The following is a 19,054-nucleotide window of genomic DNA, read 5'->3' on the forward strand; positions in this document are numbered from 1 at the left end:
CTGCCTCAATTCCTCCTCAATCTAAATCACACACACACACACACACACACACAGAGATATTACTTTTTTTTTTTTTTTTTTCCCCCTCCTTCCTCGGGACTTAATCTCTAACCCCCCCCCTCTCTCCCCACCCTCCCCTCCCCCGGCCCCTGGCTCGGGATATAATTGAATATCACAGCACTACTCGCTGGTTATTTTTTTTTCTTCCTCCTCCTGTGTGTGTGTGGTGGTGTTTTTGGTTTTTTTTTTTTTTTTCTCCCTGTTTTTTTTTCCCCTCCTCCTCTTGGTGTGGACACCTCAGCTGAAAATATATATATATATATTAGCGATACGTATACGTGTGTACACACACACACACACACAGAGACACACACAGATGTGTATATAGATCTGTATGGCTGTATAAAAAAAAAAAAAAAAAAAAAAAGGAGGAGAGACAAACAAGGGTGATTTCTCCATTCTCAAGGCCGGGGGGAGCAGCCGCCCCGCCGCCACTCGCCAGGTAAGGAGCGGGCCGGGGCCGGGGCCGGGGCCGGGGCGGGCAAGGGCCGGGGGTGGTGGGGGTCGCCCCGTTTGTCTCTGTGGCGGTTGAAGGCGGGTGGGGGATGGGCACCTAACACCCGCCGCGGCCCCCCCTCTTCCTCAGCCCAGCCCCTCCCCCCCTTTTTTGTGTGGTTTTATTTTTAATAATGCTAGTGGGGTGCGGGGGGGTTCCCCTGGGCTGGGGGATGTGTGTGTGGTGTTTTTTTGGTGTGCTTTTTTTTTATTTGTGAAGCAAACGGCACCCCCTGTTCCCCTCCCCCCCCCCTCCGCGCTGCTGGCCTCCCCTCCCCCCACCCGGCTCATTTTTTTTTAAAAAAGGATTTAAATTTGGGGGGGGGGGGGGGGGGGGGCGGCCTCGGCAGCAAATGGCACACGGGAGCCATGGCGAGCGGCCTATTTTTAGCCTGATTTGTGTGGAGAAGCGCCTTCCCCTCCCCCTCCCCGCATATTTACTTATGGGGGGGGGGAGGGGAGTTGGGGGAAAGCGGAGGGGGGTGGGGCGGTGTTGGGCTGGGTTAGGGGGTGAACTCCAACGAGCGGGGGAGGGGCCCCAGCCCGGCCGTTCTTTGGGGGGGACCCGGTGTTTGCCCCCCTCCCCCAGGACTAATCACCCAAGTTATTGATCAGTTTTGCTGTGAAGTTGAGGGCCGAACGTGAAATACCCGGTGATGGCAGGGAGCGCTTTGGGGGAAAAAATCAGGTTTTTTTCTGGGAAGAGAGCCTCTTCCCAGGGGCTCTCTCTTCCTGGGCTTGTGCCTGTCCGAAATCCTGGTGCAAACCGTGCATTGCACCTTCTAGACAGGCTTGCACGGTTGATGCAATGTGTAGCTTTCGTGGTAAGAGGCTGTATGTCCCGCAAGATGTGCCTTGTTATTATTGTTGTACCCCCGAAAGGGTTAACTCTATCGTGTTGTTCCAGGTGAATTTAATCTTTCATCACCGAATTTCCTTTTAAGGCAGCTTGACAGAATAAAAGTCTCCCCTCGCTTGTCTTTTTGCTTTATCCCCCAGAACAGCAAACTTTATATGTGCTTTATGGCAGAGGCTCGTTGCTGCAGATGACACGTGAGTCTGGAGGAAAGTTTGGTTTGTAGGTCGCAGTGTAGGAAAGTGAAGTTTGCTGGTGAAGTTTTTACTACTCTCCAGTGTGCTCAACTTCCTCGTTTTCCTGTCTGTGTAAATCAAATTCTGGACTGATTTATGGGGGGGATCACAAAACTTACTCCTTCTTTATTATTAAAGCATGAGAGGCATGATCAGGAGAACCAATTCTGTGTTGCTTTTTAAAAAAAAAAAAAGTGTATATATATATGTTGTGGGCTTGTCTGACATCCCATCCTGTGGTGCTAAAATAAATGTCTGAGCATGTTGAGCATATTAACAAGGTCCTTTGGTGTTGGTGGCCTGTACCTGCTGAGTGTTTACTGTGGTAGTGGTTTGTGTCCCTCCGAGGGAGAGGGCACCATTTGCAAATTTGATGTTTGGGTGTTGAGTTGTTCCTGATCTTTTGGGTGCACTGGGCAGTTTTGGGCCCTTGTCTTGCTGTGAGCAACCTGAAGGCTTGTCCCCACGAGGCTTATGCTGGGTTTGGGGCCTTCCTTCGGACACGTGTGTTAACCATCTTTTCAGAATACATTTCAAATGACGGCTGGTTCTGCAAACTCTGTTGTGTGTCTTTGAATTTTTAAGCAAGTGGGTTGTGGCTGAGCATATGAAGGATTTTGTTCCTCTTGGCCATAATAAAAAAGGGCTGCGCTGTTATGGTGGTGGTGCTTAGGGTGCAGGTGGTGCCCTGCAAGTGATCATAGTAAACTTTCTGTGGTTTCTTGTAGTGATTTTTTTTTTCCACTTTGCTTTTGGTTAAGATCTAAAGGAATAGCAACATACTGTATTATTTACCTAACATTACCTGAGCCTGTACACTGTCACTGTTTGAAGTTTTCTTAGGTGAAGGTGGATTTGTGTCCGTGAGAACAGGGTTCGCGGGGTAGTCTTGGGAACTTGGTGGCATGCCTCCCAAACTGTTACTGAGAACACCTGGAAAATACTTAGGTCTCATTCCACGAGGAAAGGGGAAGGAAATGTAATTGAAATGTATGAAAGGAGCTGGGGTTTGGCTTTCGGGCTTTTAAATTTTTTTTAAGACTGTGCAAGAGTTTATGTTTTTTGTTCATTTACACATGCACAGCCATAATGGATGTGTGTAGCATAAAGAATGCACTAATTACAGGAGATTCTGTTGCTTGAGCATTTTTCCCCTTCAAACAGGTAGTTATGATTTTTTTCCTGTGCATTTGGTTTTTTATATGAATACTTTTTCCAGTTTTACTCTCTATATAGTAAGTATTGATGTTTGTGTAATGCTTTGAAGTTGTAAGGCATGGGTGCTGAGTACCCAAGAGCAATACTTCATAGTCATTTTCCCATCATGAAGGAGTTTGATTCAAAAAAGTGCTACAGCCCTAAGCATAAAGAGGCTCTGGATGGATTAGGGGAAATGGTCAGAATTGTTGATAATGTTATTTTCAGGTAATGCTTTTTAGTTAGAAAGAACAGATCTGAATAATGCAAAGAAAAATGAGTTATTTTACCTAACTCAATTTGGGTTCTGGAATTTAATTTAACACGGGCTTCACATTTGAGTCAGAATGTGTTTGCTGTTATAAATTTTGTAGTGGCAGTAAAGACCCACATCCTACAAGGATGTGATTGTGCAGAAGTCAGGAAGTCCTGTAAAGAAACACGCACAACTTTGTGAACATCAGCGGTCTAGTTCGGTTGAATAAGCTCTGCAGATGTCTGTGAAGTTGCTCACAGAAGTTAAGTGTGTTTTCTATTAGCGGTGGGCAGTAGGATGTGGATCTTTCATGACACCGTTACTTTTTTGGTATCACAGCACTGTTGAGCGTTTTGGGGAGGGCTGAGGCAGTGGCAGGCTTGACACCTTTTCTTCCCTAATACTGTTCCCCTGCTCATCTGGAGTCTCAAGAGGTAGCCACCCCACCCCTGGGTTTTTGCTTGCTTTGCCTGTGTCTTCCTTTCCCTCCAGACCCATAGCTGCTCAGGATTGTGGTGCCCATGTGAATTCTGAGACCTTGCTGGAGCAGGCAATGCTGGCAAGCGGAGAAGGGATAGACACAAACCTGCCACCAGGTCATACAGTGGTCTGGTCTCTGCTTTGGAGGGGAGGGCAAGGAGAGGGTGTACTGCAGGACTGTGTTGTGCCAGTACTGTGATACTGAAAGGTGTCATACTGAAATACAACTAATTTTTAATCTAATTCATGTTATTTACATTGAGAATTGTGATACTCTTATGTGTACTGACCATCCTGTGCGTGTGTGTGTTTGCACATGCGTACATGTGATAATGGCTATATTTAAAGCCCTAAACATCAGCTCATGCAAGTAGCTGCAGGTTGGAGAGAAGTGAAAGTGTATATGCACACTGTAATTATGCATGTTTTGGCTTCTACAAAAAGTGACTACTGCGAGAATATACTTACCGCATGCTCATTTTTAAATAGAAATTTAAGTGTTTGTCTTGGGTGAAGAATTGTCCAAAGTTTTCCGTTAGGAACTGTGATTGACAGCTCTTCTCAATGTTTTTGAGTTGCACTGCAGCGTTAATGTAGTATCCTCAAATTAACAGAAGATGAAGAAACCATTTGTATATTCCTGCCATTGATGTGGCTACCCCTGTCCCAAATATATGCAGCTTTCTAGGCACTGCAGTATGAAGTTAGGTGGTCTTAATTTCTGTAAAGTAGCTTAATGAGAAGAATGACTTTACTAGAAAAAGGCTCATCCAGTGATCCCAAGCAGAGTAGATGGAGACTGCTTTATTCATCTCATAATTGGTTTCCTCCGAGATAAAGTATGACAATGAAATGAGGAATGAGAAATATCTGTTGATATGAAACTGTAGAGGAATATATTGGCTTTCTTTTAATTTCACAGAATTGAATTAGCTAACTTGAGGTAAGAAGCAGTGAAGACGAGGCAGCGTGGTTGACACTTCATGAGAGTTGATAGGTTGAGTGACGAAGTACTAAGTCTGGTCTAGAAATCACTCTGCCAGTTTGTGTGAAAACTGTGAACTTCTCATTAGGGTTCTGTCTTGTGGTACCTAATCCAAGATGAGAAGGCCCTTTTCTTCCCTCTCATAATGAAAACAAGGCTGAAATTGTTTATACAAAATGCCCTGGAGTCTTAATGGCCGCGTTTGAGCTCAATTTGAGTTTTCCTTTGGTTCTGAAGGATCTGTACAACTGCGACTCGGCATACCCTTTGAAACATCGATTTTATTTTTTAATACTTTACCACATAGTTTTTTGTGGCATCCTTTAGATTCTCCTTTTTATATCAATAAGGAGACTTAAAGAAAAATTTTTCCTTGATAAGAAGTAAGTGGTCATTCCAAGCTGGAGGATGTGGAACCACAGGGGAAAATGCATGCACCAGTCGGGTGTGTAGGATCTAGCTGGCTTGGCTAGCCAAGGAGCGAAACTGCTGGTGTTGCAGCTTACTCCTGCTTGCTTGCTTTCTTGGATGAGCTGATTGCTAGAAGGACATCTGAGACTATATTAAAAAGGCTTGGTGAATTGGTGTAGCTTTCTGAAAATACTGAAAGCAGCTCTGAAGTGATAAGCAGAAGTTTTACAGAATTGTCTCAGCCAGTGTACTCAGCATCTTTTGGAGTCTGCACTTGGTCTTTGAATGTAAGAGTGCATGGCGTAATTCAGTGCTATGTGGAGATACTAAGGTTCTTCTAAAGAAGTTCGCTTGAATACCAGAAGCAGCATACCTAGGTATGCTATCAGACTAATACATCCTTTTCTCAGGACAAGTAATGCAAGCAGACTGGGTGTCAATCTGGTGGCACTTGAGCTGGTTCAGTGCCTGTGTGTGGCCCTGTGTGATGCCGTGTGCGCCTTGCTTGGCTCCCCAAGCTACGCAGCACGATGTGGCGGGCACGGGTAGTGGGGCCCCTGGATTTGTGCTGCGCGTCTGCTTGGTGCAACATAACCCTTCTTAAGAGTAAAAACTAGCATCTGCGTCTGTAAAGTAAGATATCAATAGTTGTATTTTCAAAGGTGCTGAGTCCCCACAGTTGCATGTGTAGCTGGCAGTCTGTGTGTGCTTAGCGTTTCTAAAAATCAAGTCTTGCGTGAGGTTTGCTGGCTTTTGCAAACTCCCGTGAGGGTGTAGTTTCTGTTTCTTTCTGGGAGCAGTATTAGTAAAAGGCTACGCTGTGTACTCAGACTTTGTTTATCGTTGTAATTCCTAAGTCTCCATGTTGCAAAGGAGCAATCATGTTTATTAGTAATGTCTAGCAGTAAAAAATCAGAATCATCCAGAGAAACAAAGAGGTTTTGTTTTTGGTGGTTTTTTTTCTTTCCTTTTATGATCTGAGATTCAGTTCAACCTCTGTGCAATGTAAGTGTGTGTTACAGAGACACTCTCTGCAACCATATGCCATATGCAAACGTACTGAGTGTTTTTTCAAATCGCTGGAGGTGCGTTACTAGAAATTTTAGCTGTTGTGGTGTGAGTAGTAGGCCTTCCCTTCCCCCTCAGCAGGGCAATGATTTTGCCAACCTGGCAGGGCAGGCGAGCAGCTGTCTGCAGCTAATGCTAGTGCTCCTTTTAACCCATGGGTGGCTTTGGGGAATGATTCAGTCACTTCCTCAGCTGCATGCAGAGCTCCCACTGAACCCCACTGACGTCAGGCTGATGGTAGATTTTTATGAATTAGGACTGTGAAAGTGACTCTGGAAACTTTCCTGTTCTCTATGCTGCTACGTGTCTGCTGGCGGCAAGTAGAGAGTGTACAGAAAAGATCCTTCTGTACAGCCTACTCATGGAGCATTTTTCCAAGGTTACGAGTGAAGGGTCAGATATTTACTATTCATGAAAATGTGGTGCTAAATACTGTGCCCAGTGCCAAAACCACAGAAATTGTCAAGGTTTAGAGCCCTAAATATAACCTGTCCTAAAAGTTGCATCCATTTGACATTAACAGTGTTAAAAGTTCAGGCTCTTCACATGGGTGACCTATTGCTGGCAAACTCAGAGCTGGGAATTCACCTGATGGTGAGCACACGTGAGGTGAATATCAGTCCCCTCATGGTTGCCTAAAAGTACCAGGCAAAGAAGAGACAGTGTGATTCCTTGCAAGAAGTTGTCCAGACTGGCCAAGGAGAGGAATAACAAGATTTATAGCTCTCTTGTGTTTTTTGGACAGGCTGAGTAATGCTCAAGTGTCAGCATGACTTCTGAAAATACCTTTCTTGCTTTGTAGAAATAGTAATAAAAATATATAATTATTTTTTCATTTATCATTGATATTGGTCAAACTTGCATTCCTGTTGGAACAAATAAGAATTTTTGCCATTAGTTTCAGCAGCAGGGAAAGTATTAAGTGTGGCTGAAAATTTTACCTTAAAATACCGGTTGACCTTAACAGAGATGAGTCTGCCTGTCTGACCCTCCCTCCCTGCGTCCCAGTCTGTTTAGCTCACAGAAATGATGAGAATTTTTCCTCTTTTAGGTTAAGTCTAAATTTGTGGGGGAAAAAAAAATAGTTTGATATTGCATAGACCTATGGGGGAAATAACATGAGATCTGGGTCAAAAAAGTAGGACGTGCAAGATTTAGAAGCTGTTGAAGTGTATTTATTTGTCCTATATTAGGTTAAAGGAAGTATTGGTGCTTTCAGTTTGGCAGTATGTCCTTCAGTCTGCGGTGTTCCGTAAAAGGGAAGGCAACTTAAACAATGAATCACTGCTAATTTTTGCATGGATATCAACGTTCTTCTCTAGTGCAGAAATTCTTGCTTGGATATCAACACAAACATGCATTCCTAAATACAGACTCGTAGCAATAAATTTTATTTAGGAAATGCTTTGTAAAAATATGGATTTTTGCCACGATGATATTTGTGAATCTGTAACATATTTACTTTGGGGTTACGTTTGTTCACATTTAGTACTTTTTAATGTGTTTTTAAAGCAAAGTTAGCACAGATGTGGACGGAAGAAAATGAGGAACAGCGTGGTTGAGACATCTATTAATGTTGACATCAAATAAATTGTGCTAGAAACGTTTCTTGTGTAGCAATGGCTTAGCTGTGTCAGGGGTTTAAAGAAGTGGGGTTTGTACTCGCTGTACAACATGAAGGTTTTGCTGATGCAGACATGGTACCTGATTCTTCACTTTAATTCAAATGCACAACTAAATTCCACAATCTGGTGTGTTTTTGTTTAGACTGTACATTTCCAGCGCTGTGTAAGATGAAAAAAAGTCAGGAATATGAAGCTTCAGTATGTTGAATTGCGATAAAACTTAAAAATACAATGAAACAGCCTACTAAGGAGTTTTGGTGAGCTTCATCTGATAGGAAGAACGGATATCTAAATGTAGCTGATTAATAGAAACCAACTTTTTTTTTTTCTTTTTAACAGCTTTCACCATAGTAGTAAATATTTCTCACAATTGTTTGAGTTGTAAGAAAAATGCTTTGTGTTTCTGTGACTGTCTTCCAGGATAGATTCTGAATGGCCTTTGATTACATTAGAAATATCAGTCTGTTTATCTTGCTGTTGGCAAAGTCCATGTTAGTTGGTTCCTCTACTGTCTATGTATGTAAGGTTATTTTGATATGGATTATTTATTTCTAGTTCATCAGGGCCCTTTGTAAGATTCTTTCAATACACAGAGTACACAGTAAATACATTAGAAATTAAGTTCTAAGAGCCTGTTCCATTAAAAAAAAACCAGAAAGCCTCCTTGGCTGTTGGGTCATGCAGTTGAGGTGCCTGGGCATCACAACTCTCTCAGGGATATACTTGCTGGTGAAATAGGTGGTCATTGCTTATGTCTTAAAAATTAGCCCTCTGCTCTCTGTGTGGTTCTGAGGGCTGGTTGTAGAAGCACCAAACTGTATATTCCCGTCAGTCTCCCGTCATTATCCCAGGCACTGAGACTCAGCTGGTGTCCTGTGTTAGAGAGATAACTGGTTGCTTGTATGTACTGGGGCACAAAACTGCGCTTTAAAGATCCTGTGTGTATTGACAGAAGTGCTAAGATTAAAAACCAGATTATATATATGAAGGATAAAGGGATGGAAACTTTAAGAGGTAGCCAGGGAAAACACTTTTGATGTGTTTTGACTTGCTCTTTGACGCTAAGGATGACTTCATATGAGAGGCTTGGAGAGTATGTGAAATGCAGTGTCAGACTCCGGCTAAGAGTATGTCCATTATGTAGGCTGCGATCCTCTGTTGTGCCAGCAGCAAGGCTTGTGTGTGTTGAACATCGCTGAAGTGTTCCAGAAAGCTGCATTGGTGGTGTTAGAGTACGTAAAATCTTACTTGCGTGCTTAATGTGCCTCCCACTTTCCCAGCTGTGGTTTGTAACTACCTGCTTGTGGAACGATGTTTTTTCAAGCTGAAAAGAAAGAAATGCGCCGTTTTTAAAAACACATGTTCCGAGATCAGGTTAGTCAGTTTTTGTTTGCGTTAACCTTACTGTAAATGGTGAAAGTTTGGAACTGTAATGTACTTCTGTGTGCCTATTGCTGCCTACTTGTATTTGTTAGTCTGGTGCTGTTGGGCCTACTGCTGTTCTGTGTGATTAAAATAACCCCCTAAGCCTCCCCCTTCATAATTAAAAGACAAGTGGTGCAAGATTGTACTGCATCTTTTCTTTCTAAAATTAACCCCTTCCAATGGTCAGTGTGGTCATCCCTCTCCTCTGCTTGGCTCTACTTCCTCGTCTGTGCTGTAGATTGAATGCGGCAAATCAATGTACAGTACCAGGGTGTTTTGTCTCAGTCCTGACAGTTTGCATCATCTTATTATTATCCCTTCCTAAGGCTTTGTTTGATTATTTTTTTTTTTAATCTCCCGCCGCCTGTTTTTTTCCCCTGGGCTTTCTCTCTTCTTTTTGTCATTTTAGACTTTCTTTTGCATTCTCCCTACCTGTTCTTGTGTCATTCTTTAAACCAAATTGGTGCCTTTTTGTTTCTGTTCTCTGGGTTTTCTCTGCTTTCTTCTTGTTCCTCCTAACTTCAGTTAAGTTTACGTACAGGACTTGATGCGGTATAGCCCTCTTGAGCCCAGGGGGTTAGGTGGGTTTGGGCAGTGCAGCCCCGGTCCCTGGTGGAGCGAAACCTGCCGAAGTGCTGAGGAGGTCCCATTTTGCAGGCTGTGCTGCTGGCAGCAAGTGGGGTGCGGGCGGAGGTCAGCAAGGGGCCTGCTTGCGAGCTAGGGGGTAGCTAGGGCAGGCACGCAGGGTAGAAAACGGGGAGGACAAAGTTTGGCAGTGCCATTATTTGATAAAAATAAGCTTGGCTTTAGGCGTAAAACATTGATCCAGCTCTTGATAAAGTCAGAAGGAGGCTTTGGGGAGAGTTGGTGTGAGTGGTTAGTACAAATGTGGAAAAGCTGATGAAGTCTGAGCACACCTCAGCACACTGAGGTTGTCTTCGGGCTTCTTAAAAGAAAGGGTTTTATGCAATAAATTTTTGTTGACATTGTGACTTAAAATTAGTGAAAACAAAGTCAGTCATCGTGAAATCAGTGGCAGTCTTACTGCTTTTATTGTGGGTAGTGTTGACAAGTCACATGCCCCATTGTTCTGGGTGAACAAACACTGCTTTGAGCCTGTGAGCTGGTACGTGTGCACAGGCGCCTTTGTCCTGTGCTGCACAAATGAGCGTGCGGAATTGCGACTTTGGAGCTGAAAGATCATCTTTAAAGTGTTCATATTTAGAAACTGTGTAATATGTGAAATACTCTTGATTGAGTTTTGCTTGGTGTCTTCTTGTCCAGAACCTAAGAAAATAAATGGAAGAGATTAATGCATCATAAACACTCTCCTACCTTGTTGTCCAGCGAAACCTATGGATAGCAGGCTTGTATTCTGGCTCTGAAATAGATGTGCTTGGGACAGAGAGAATGCAAGGTGTGCTTTGGAGAAGTCAGTAAAAGATTTTTGCTTGCAAGTCTTTCAACTGTAAATCTGTTGACACTTGAGATGAAAATAGTGTACCTCATCTCTACTGGAGTCAGTTTTGTGGATCACCTTTAAGTACTCTTGCTGTTTATAAGTCCCTGTAATCAGGGTGTATGTAGTGTTGCTAAGATGGATGCAATAGAGACTGACTGCAGGAGCAAACTTGGCACGTGAAGGCTGTGGATGTAGTCATCCAGCCGTATCTGGGGGAGAATCCCATTGAAATTGCTGTGAGTTTTGCCTGAGGAAGAACTGGAAGATTAGTATTCCCTGCCTACAGTCATTTTATTGTGTTGTTGGTTTTAGTACATCTTAATAATGCTTGTTGTCTGGTTCAGTATTTTTAATTTGTAGAATAAGTTTTTCTCTTTGTTGGCTAATAGTCTTGGAAACTTGGTGCTTGTGGTGTATTTTATACCAGTACAAGAGCATTCACCAAAATGGTCTTGAATTGTCAGAGCGCCGTTGCAGGCGTTACCAGGATGGTTTCATAGGCAATGGCACTAAAGCCAGTAGAAATTGTCATAGCTGCATTAACTGTGTGTCGATGATGTCAGCTGTGTGTCAGTCAGCCTCTGGTATTAGGCTTCCCCGGTTTTGGTGGCTTACAGGTACTCTGTAAAATTATGCTTTCATTTCAGTACAGAGTAAATGGCAAGTTTTTGGTGTCCTAATGTGGGTAGTAATGGAATATATCCTGTGGGTTAATGTTCATGGTTTTCAGTTTCGTTTTGTTTTTTTTTTTGAGCACGGCTGCAGTTTGTCTACACAGTCCCTTCATAGGGACTGCTCGAATAGAGGGAATTATGGAATTACTTTCTGCTTATAAATTCTCTGAATTTTCATAGGCTTGTCTAGATATGCGGTGGATCCCCAGAGACACACCTCCACTCCTCACACTCAGAGTTTTGCTTTTCTGGGTTTACTTAGTATACCTGTATGTAACAGATAACTGCATTTACTTTATTTTTAGTTTACATCACTGAAGATTTTCTGTCCGCATAACGATTAGGACAGAAAGCTGGTGTCAGGATTATCTGCTATTTCTGCCACTGTGTGACCTTAGCAAATGGATTAACAAATTTACCCATGCACCAGTGATTTAATACTTAACAGGAGTTTTTTCAGACCAGTTCAGTGCCCTGAGATGATCTGGTGAAAGGCTGTGTCTTGTAACGTGGCTTTTATTTTATTTTTCAGCCTCTGCTTACTTGGGAGTTTTTGGTTTAAGCAAGTGTTCCTTTTGTATTTGTAGGTTTCGTGCTCATCTTCTAGTTTTCTTTTATGTTGGACAAAATATGGCCCTTCACACTGGAAGTATTTTTCGATAGTGCCCATACTGGTTGAAGAATCATGTTGAAATCTGGCTGCTTGGTTCATAAAGTTAGGCATGCTTGTGTCCTTCATAATGCGGAAATGGCAACCTTGTATGAAGTTTTAAAACACCTGCACTTTTCCAGACCCTGGCAGCTCTTTGAGGGTGGAGAAAGGCTGAACTTTGTAGGTGGAGCCGCTTCACGGCTGGGTTTCAGAGCACAGCTATGCAAGCAGCTGCTTTTCCAGGTGGTGGAGGTGGGAGTGGGGGTGGTGAGACCCATAAGTTGACCCTGCTCTCGCTGAAGGGGAGGCGCACAACAAAAGCTACAGGTAGAGCTCTGGGAACCTCCCTGTCTGGACATAAGTTTCTATCCTGTCATGGTTTATTGACTTCTCTGCCATGCCAGTACACTGGTTTATTGGTCCTACAAACATCAACTCAGGAAGCATTATGTTATGTTAAAACCTACTGCTGTTTTTTGAGGGTTTTTACTGAACCAGTTTACAGTGTGAGTTCAGAAATGCCTGCGTTGTTACCATGAAGGTGGCAGTAAACTATAGCTTATCCATAGGAACCAACCTATCTATAATAGGCAGGGGTGGGCTGTGAACTTTTTATATCGGTTTTGCTATCAGACAGAATCTTTGCAGACTGCAGTAGGCCAGCTAGTAGCTAAGCCAGTCTGACACCAGCCTTTCCGTATGTAGCGATCGTGTTACGCATACTGTCTTGGCTGCTTGGGTTTGTCCGTATATAAAGTAGGCATAAGTGGTGACGTGATCTTTGTCATGCCCTTACAACTTAATTTGGGCAAGTCTTCCTTAATAACTTCCTAAATGATTCTTGTTTATATATTTATAGTTAAGCAAATTTACAAGCTCATATGAAACTTTTTTTCGTGCCCTTTATTAAGAGCCGGTGGTATTTTCCTTGTCAGAAGTGCATGCCCTGGGCAGATAGAGCGTTGCAGGTCTTGTCAAGAGAAATGCTTATGCAAGATGTGCAGTCCTGATGTAGCGTGTTGCTTTCTGGTGAGAGTTTTCCCTGGCAGTATAGGTGTCTCCTAAAGCACATCACAGTCCTGACAAGCACAGCTGTGGTTGCGATACTGATGAACGAGCACAGGCTTTCTGGTACATTGGCTTGTTTGCATGTGGTGTTTGGATATTTTTAATCTGCTGGAAAATGAAATTTTAGGGAGTGTTTTAATTTTGGGAAATTTCTTCAGTGTGGAAATAGTACTTAAAGTTGTATATATTTGCATGTTGCTATTGTAAATAGTGCTTTTATGTTGTGACTTTGTTTTTCGCCATACTTTATACTGAGGAGTATCCTCTGGTTAATTTAAAAAGAAAATCCTGCTAGCACTTTAATAAATCCCTTAAACTTTGCAAGAACATATTTACACTTGCTAGGTAACATGACTTGGAGTTAAAAGTGTGGATTTATAGTGTGTTCACATTTTTTTGGAATGACTCCAGAAAGAGTCTCATTCCTGTTTAGTGTAATGCATATCTATATATTAGCACATATAGCTGTTGGTGTAGTCAAGCCTTAATTGTTAAAAAGGAATCACTTTTAAGTGTGATCCTTGGGTATTTTTAGAAAAGCCGAGTGAAGCCCTTTCTTAGTTGAACCATTTTCTTGTATTCTGAGGCAGTCTACATGTTCTTCGTCAGAAATATATTATTGCTCCATTGAAGTCAATTCAGGTTCTCTGGAAATGATCCAACCTTCAGGAAAGAAAAATATTAGTGTGCATGTTGAGGGAAAGGGTTTCCCTTTATTTCGAAATTTGGTTGTCATGTTTAGCAGGTAAGCCATTTTCAGATGCATTAAGGCTCTGTGAAACTAATTTTCAGGGCTGACAGTTTTCTAGTGCTGGGTTAAGCAAAAAGATTTAAATTTAATGTTTCCCCCCCTCCCCCAAAGTAGCTAGGAATATGTACGTTTGCTCAGTTATAATTTGAGTGCCATGCATGTTTCAGGACAACAGAAAAATGAACCATTTAAAGTTTGAGCCAGTCATTTGTTTCAGTGTCTGAAATGCTTTGTTGCCAGTTAAAATGTTGAAATTTACAGAAGTGGTCTTTGCTTGGAAATCTTAAATATTTGTGCTGTGTTGTTTATTTGGTTTATGAAGTTTTGTGCCATTTGAATGCTGTTTTTTATTTTAGCTATGAGTTTTGGCAAAACACATTCAAGCATATGTAGTCAGTCATAAACAAGCTAGAGACCACTAATGTTTTAGTCCTGTGGCTGTATCAAAACACCTAAGGTTAAAATTAAAACTGCTTGAATGTCTGTCTGTGCGTGTGTATCTTAGAGCTGTGTTCCACTGAGACCTTCAGGATGCTCATGTAAAAATTCTGTGCCTTCTATCATTAAAGCAGTGACTATCTACAGTTAATACTACTTTAAGCTTTTAATTGAGGAGGGTTTGCAGGTTTCTAGGCTTGCTTTGTGGCTGAAGACCAGCGCTGCACATACAAACCTGGCTGAGTTGGCTGCCCATTCTCCGAAGCTAGTGGAGCTTCAGTGATTTTTGCACTATTTGATGTGCTTCACTTGGGAGGGCAGGGATTTGGCAGAAGCCTGCCCTTTGGTAGTTGTGTGCACTTCAAAGTTACACAAGCTGGATCATGTAGCAATTGGTTTCTGAAGTCTGCAGACAGGCTGCAGAAGGGTGGAGGCAAGATGCAGTGAAGAAGAGCCCCAGGATCAAGGACTCTTCTTTCAAGGCTGCTGAAAGGCATGTGCTGGTTCAGGTTGTTGCTGCTGCTGCTTAAGCTGCCCCAAAGGAGGTTTCACAGGGAGGACAGTCTGGACAGCCTCCAGCCCTGGTCAGCAGGAGAAGAGGCTGGAGTCTTCCCCCAAAGAGAGAGGTTATAACTAGCCTGTGCCTGAGCATACTGCTCCTCCAGAAAGCTGCCACGCTCCTGCATCTAGTTGAGACCTGCCCCTGGTTTTCCTGTCTCCTCTGATGTAACTACCAAACTGATAGTATTTTTCTTCCACCTGTCCAGAGGGCTTCTTTCAGTGTTGGTTCTGAACTAAATGCTGTCTTTGCTCCTCATCGTTGCAATCATAGAGCCGCAGTTTAGATTTTTTTTTTGTTAGTATTGACATATATTTCAGATTATCTTCCTAAATACATCTTAATGACTGAAAACCTCAGCTGGTTTTATTTGGAACTAATTCTTCCTCAGGCAGAATTCAGACCTGAAATGTATTCCTCTAAAGTTTGTGAAGGAAAGCTTTTTGGTAGCATTTCTGAGTTGTTGAGATTAGCTCTGAATTTCCAGATAATGTAATTTTCTTTTTTAAAAGAGCTCCTCACACCACCCCCCCACCCCCACCCCCACCACCCCCCTGGCAAGCCCTGAAGTATTCTTTGTGTGAATGTACTATATGATCTCTAATTATATGATCACATACCATTCCACAAATAGTGCAATACAATAGCATAGAATTATTTCTAGGATCTTGTAGAGGTCTATTCAGTTGACTACCTTAAACCCTGATCTTGCAAGTTGTTTTGTGTAAATTGACTCCTTTGCCTCCCAGAAGCGGTGCTTACTGTAGCTGTACCTTAAAGCCCAGGTTCGGAGCTTGTTAAGAGAGTCAAAGCTTAGGATGTCAGTTTTGAAAGTTGCCATTTAACTGCTCTTACACAGCGTATGCATATTAAGTAGGATAGCAGAATAACAGTGAAATTGCTCACCTAGGTCTGCGGCTGAATTACCATAATTAACTGCTTCTTCCCATGAATTGCACCTAACGAGGGCTGTGCTGTTGGCTGAAAATAAATTGCATAATGCATTACTGTTGACTAAATTATTTACATATGTTAGAGAGGAAATGGTATAAAAGTCTGCAAAATAAATGCTGGACCATTATGAAAATGAAATGGGTAAAAAAAAAAAAATAAATCACGAGATAGAACATGGGTGTAGCCTGTCTTCTCCTGGGTCACTGCACAGTACTGTATCCTGTTTGCAGTGTAATGTGTGGCTTCATGGTTACATATTTGTCACACTGCATTGCATAATATATACGTGGAGAAAGCAGAGTTAGATCTGTGCAGACAGCCTTGGGGCTACTCTTAAGAGTGTATCTGTGTGGTTATAAATTGCTAAAAATGGCACCTATTTATTTTTTCTTTCTGCATAACTGTGGTCCTAAAATATGCTATGTGAAAAGCAAAATGTAACCATGATCAATTATAAACCAAACTGGACAGTTTTTAAAATTCTTGCCTCACAGGTAAACACGTAACAGCATCCTTTGTGTGCCTGTTGTATTGTGAGGCAGTCCAGGGTTTCGAGGCTGTATTCTTTGCCTGTTTTCTTAATATCTTACTTAGCCTAGAAGTATTTTAAAAGTGCACTATTTGGATCTGGTGTTTTCTATAGGTAAGAGCCATTCCAGAGTTGCAGACCTTGATTCCTGCTCATTTTGGGTTTGCTTTTGTCTGAGACTTTGATTTGGGCCTGATCTTGGCAATCATTGACAAAACTTGGCAGTACTTTTTGTTCCCTGATGTTTTAAATGGAGAATGTTAGGGTCTTCTGTGTGTAGGGATGTCTGTCCCTCTGCCCCGTCACAGGGTTTTCCTTGTGAGAGGTGGTGGGTGACTCCGGAGGGGCAAATGAAGCTGCAAGTGGGGTCGTGGCCCTTGCAGAAATCCCATTCTTTATGTGAGTGCTTAGGGTTATGATCCCAGCGGAAATGTGGTTGCAATGGGGAAAAGCTTTGCAAAAACAACTTAACTTGGGTAATTGGATCACATTTATTTTATTTATATGTAGGTTGAAATATTTCATTATAACATTTGTATCAAGTAGACTCCCTTTTCTTCCCAAATTAGCTGGATCAGCTGTTGTGATAAGAACAGCAAGGAAAACTAGTAACTTGGGTTTTTACCTATTCAAGTTTTCTTGAAAAGCTTTATTTCCTGTTTGAGGATTTGAGGATGTGTGGTTGAAGTTTGGCAAATGTGAGACCTTTGTGACAGGGGTGAGGATATTTTTGTTTTTCTTCTGGTTTGATTGTTTTTGGTTTGGTTGGGTTTTGGGTTTTTTGTGTTCGGTTGGGCTGTTTGTAAAACAGAAGCTGGACATAGGCAATGACATCTTTGCATTCTGGTACAATAGACTGTTCAGGTTAGTGAATCACTTACTGTAGAGAGGTTGTGCGTAATATTATCAGAAAGATATACATTACAAAATAGCACTAATTGGTACTCCAGCAAAAGTGTAAAGATAGCAGAATAAGCTTTGAAATAAAATATGTTAATGTTCCTCTAACATTTGTGACATACATAACAAATTATAACAAAACATTTGTTAATGAAGATGAAAGGATTGAGATTCTTACACATTGGCTGTTATAATGAAGAACTCTAACTTAATATATTGCTTACCTGGATGGACATTTCCCATCATTTCCCCCAAAATTTCAGAATGCTTTCAAACACTTTGTTGCACAACATATTTCGCAGTGATGAGTGATTAACACTACTGCAAATATGTCCTGTGCAAAAAAACCCAAAACAAACAAACAAAAACCCCAACAAACAGAGGAAAATTTTTTTTTAAATTTATTATATTTTTTGTGCCCTATTTACATTTTTAGAGAACAGTCCAAAATTAATTCAGAGAAGCAAATTGGAGATTTCCTTGGAAAAGTTGTGAGATTGCAGTGAACAGAAAGGGAATCTGATTGCAATTAGTATAGTTCTTCAGACTGAATCCTGAAGGCACTGCTGAAGGACAGAGCCTTTTCTGTGTCCTTCTCCTGTTGTTGTTTGTCACTGAACTTCTGAGCTGTTATTTAGGAGAGAGGGATGATCAGAAAGGACAGCAAAGACCTTGGAAATACTCTGCCAGAATCTGAAATTTGAACTGGGGTGTTGCAAATGCATATTTCCTTTTTGAAGACTGGAAGAGGAGACTGGGGCCAAAAGAGTATAGAGGAAGGGGAGGAGCTGCATTAATGTTGTTTCTTCTCTTTCAAAGCGTATCTTGGAGCATATTAATTTCTGAATGCTCTGAGCACTGATTACGTGAATGCATTAACTTCAGCGCCCTGCTTTAACATGGTAGGAACTTCACCAGCTTCTTATTTCTGTTTGTTAACAATCAACTATTTTATTATCATGAGTGCATTACAGATTACTGTCACTTGATGTGGCACTGCTTATTGCTCCCGGGACAGGGATCTGTCAGTGTTTTGGTCACACAACAGGGCTCAGTTGTGCTTGATCGTCTGCAGTTTTAACTTCAGTAAAGACCTGAGGCTGTAGGTGAATGGATGCAGAGAGGTGACAGTGTGCATGGAGGTGCTGATGTTATGTTGTCCGGGAAGAGGAATGATCATTTCAGTAACCTGTAGCTTAACTGTATTCAATTTTGGCTTTTTGGTTGGTTGGATGGAATTTTTTGTATGTTATAGAAAAGTTTTAAAAGAAAGGTCTCAAAGGGAAAAAAATGAACAAATTTTGTGAAAAGCCTTGGGGCGGTGAGAACCTGTTATGAAGCACGAGTAGAAGGAGGCAAGGCTTTACGTTTAGGGTATAATTATGGGTATGGAGCAATTGTAAATTTGCAGGTGAGAAAATAATCCAGTTTGCATCATAAGCTGTCTAAGTCCCAGTTGAGCAAGGATGGAATTTGTCTTGGCTAACATCTGTTCCTTTCCAGAATAAGTGGCTTTAGAGGAAGGCATGAAATTTGAATATGACTTCTCTTTATCTCAATCTGTCTCTTTCTTTGTATTTTCAAAACATATTTTATTAGATTCAAAAATAGAGGCTACCTATGCAAGCTGCTGGCTCTTTACATAAGTAATCACATGATAAATACAATTAGGTTGAACTTCAGCAATATTGAAATCACTTCCCTAGGAAGTTGGCTGTCTGCCTGGACATCTGACGTCATCTAGGAACCACACACTCTCTCTTGGACAAATGTCTTTGGCACAGTCCTGTGAAAGTCACTGTGGTTGGAATCTGGACGGAAATAATCTCTGAAGTCTGAGTGTTTACACCTAATGCCTTCCCAGGCATCGCTCTTCCCTTAGGTACCATCCTGCATATGTCTGAGTAGCCTTGCTGCCCGCAGACGCAGGGCGAATAATGCCAATCCTTAGCCGTTACGTGTTCCTTCATATA

The 19,054-nt window shown here is 41.9% G+C and overlaps 1 protein-coding gene across 5 annotated transcripts in view; it reads left to right on the plus strand.

Moving 5' to 3' along the window:
- Positions 1-286: 286 nt before the first annotated feature.
- The window catches only part of TBL1XR1 (TBL1X receptor 1), a 117,702-nt gene continuing 98,934 nt past the window's right edge, over positions 287-19,054 (plus strand). For 4 of the 5 annotated variants that reach the window (XM_040613039.1, XM_040613046.1, XM_040613038.1 and 1 more), the window contains exon 1: positions 289-502. The gene's annotated coding sequence lies outside the window, so the exon portion shown is untranslated. Of the gene's footprint in view, positions 503-19,054 lie in introns of all 5 variants that reach the window. The other variant, XM_040613044.1, reaches the window with a different exon arrangement.

This window comes from Falco naumanni, chromosome 13 (genome assembly GCF_017639655.2).
Source record: "Falco naumanni isolate bFalNau1 chromosome 13, bFalNau1.pat, whole genome shotgun sequence".
NCBI classification, from domain to species: domain Eukaryota; kingdom Metazoa; phylum Chordata; class Aves; order Falconiformes; family Falconidae; genus Falco; species Falco naumanni.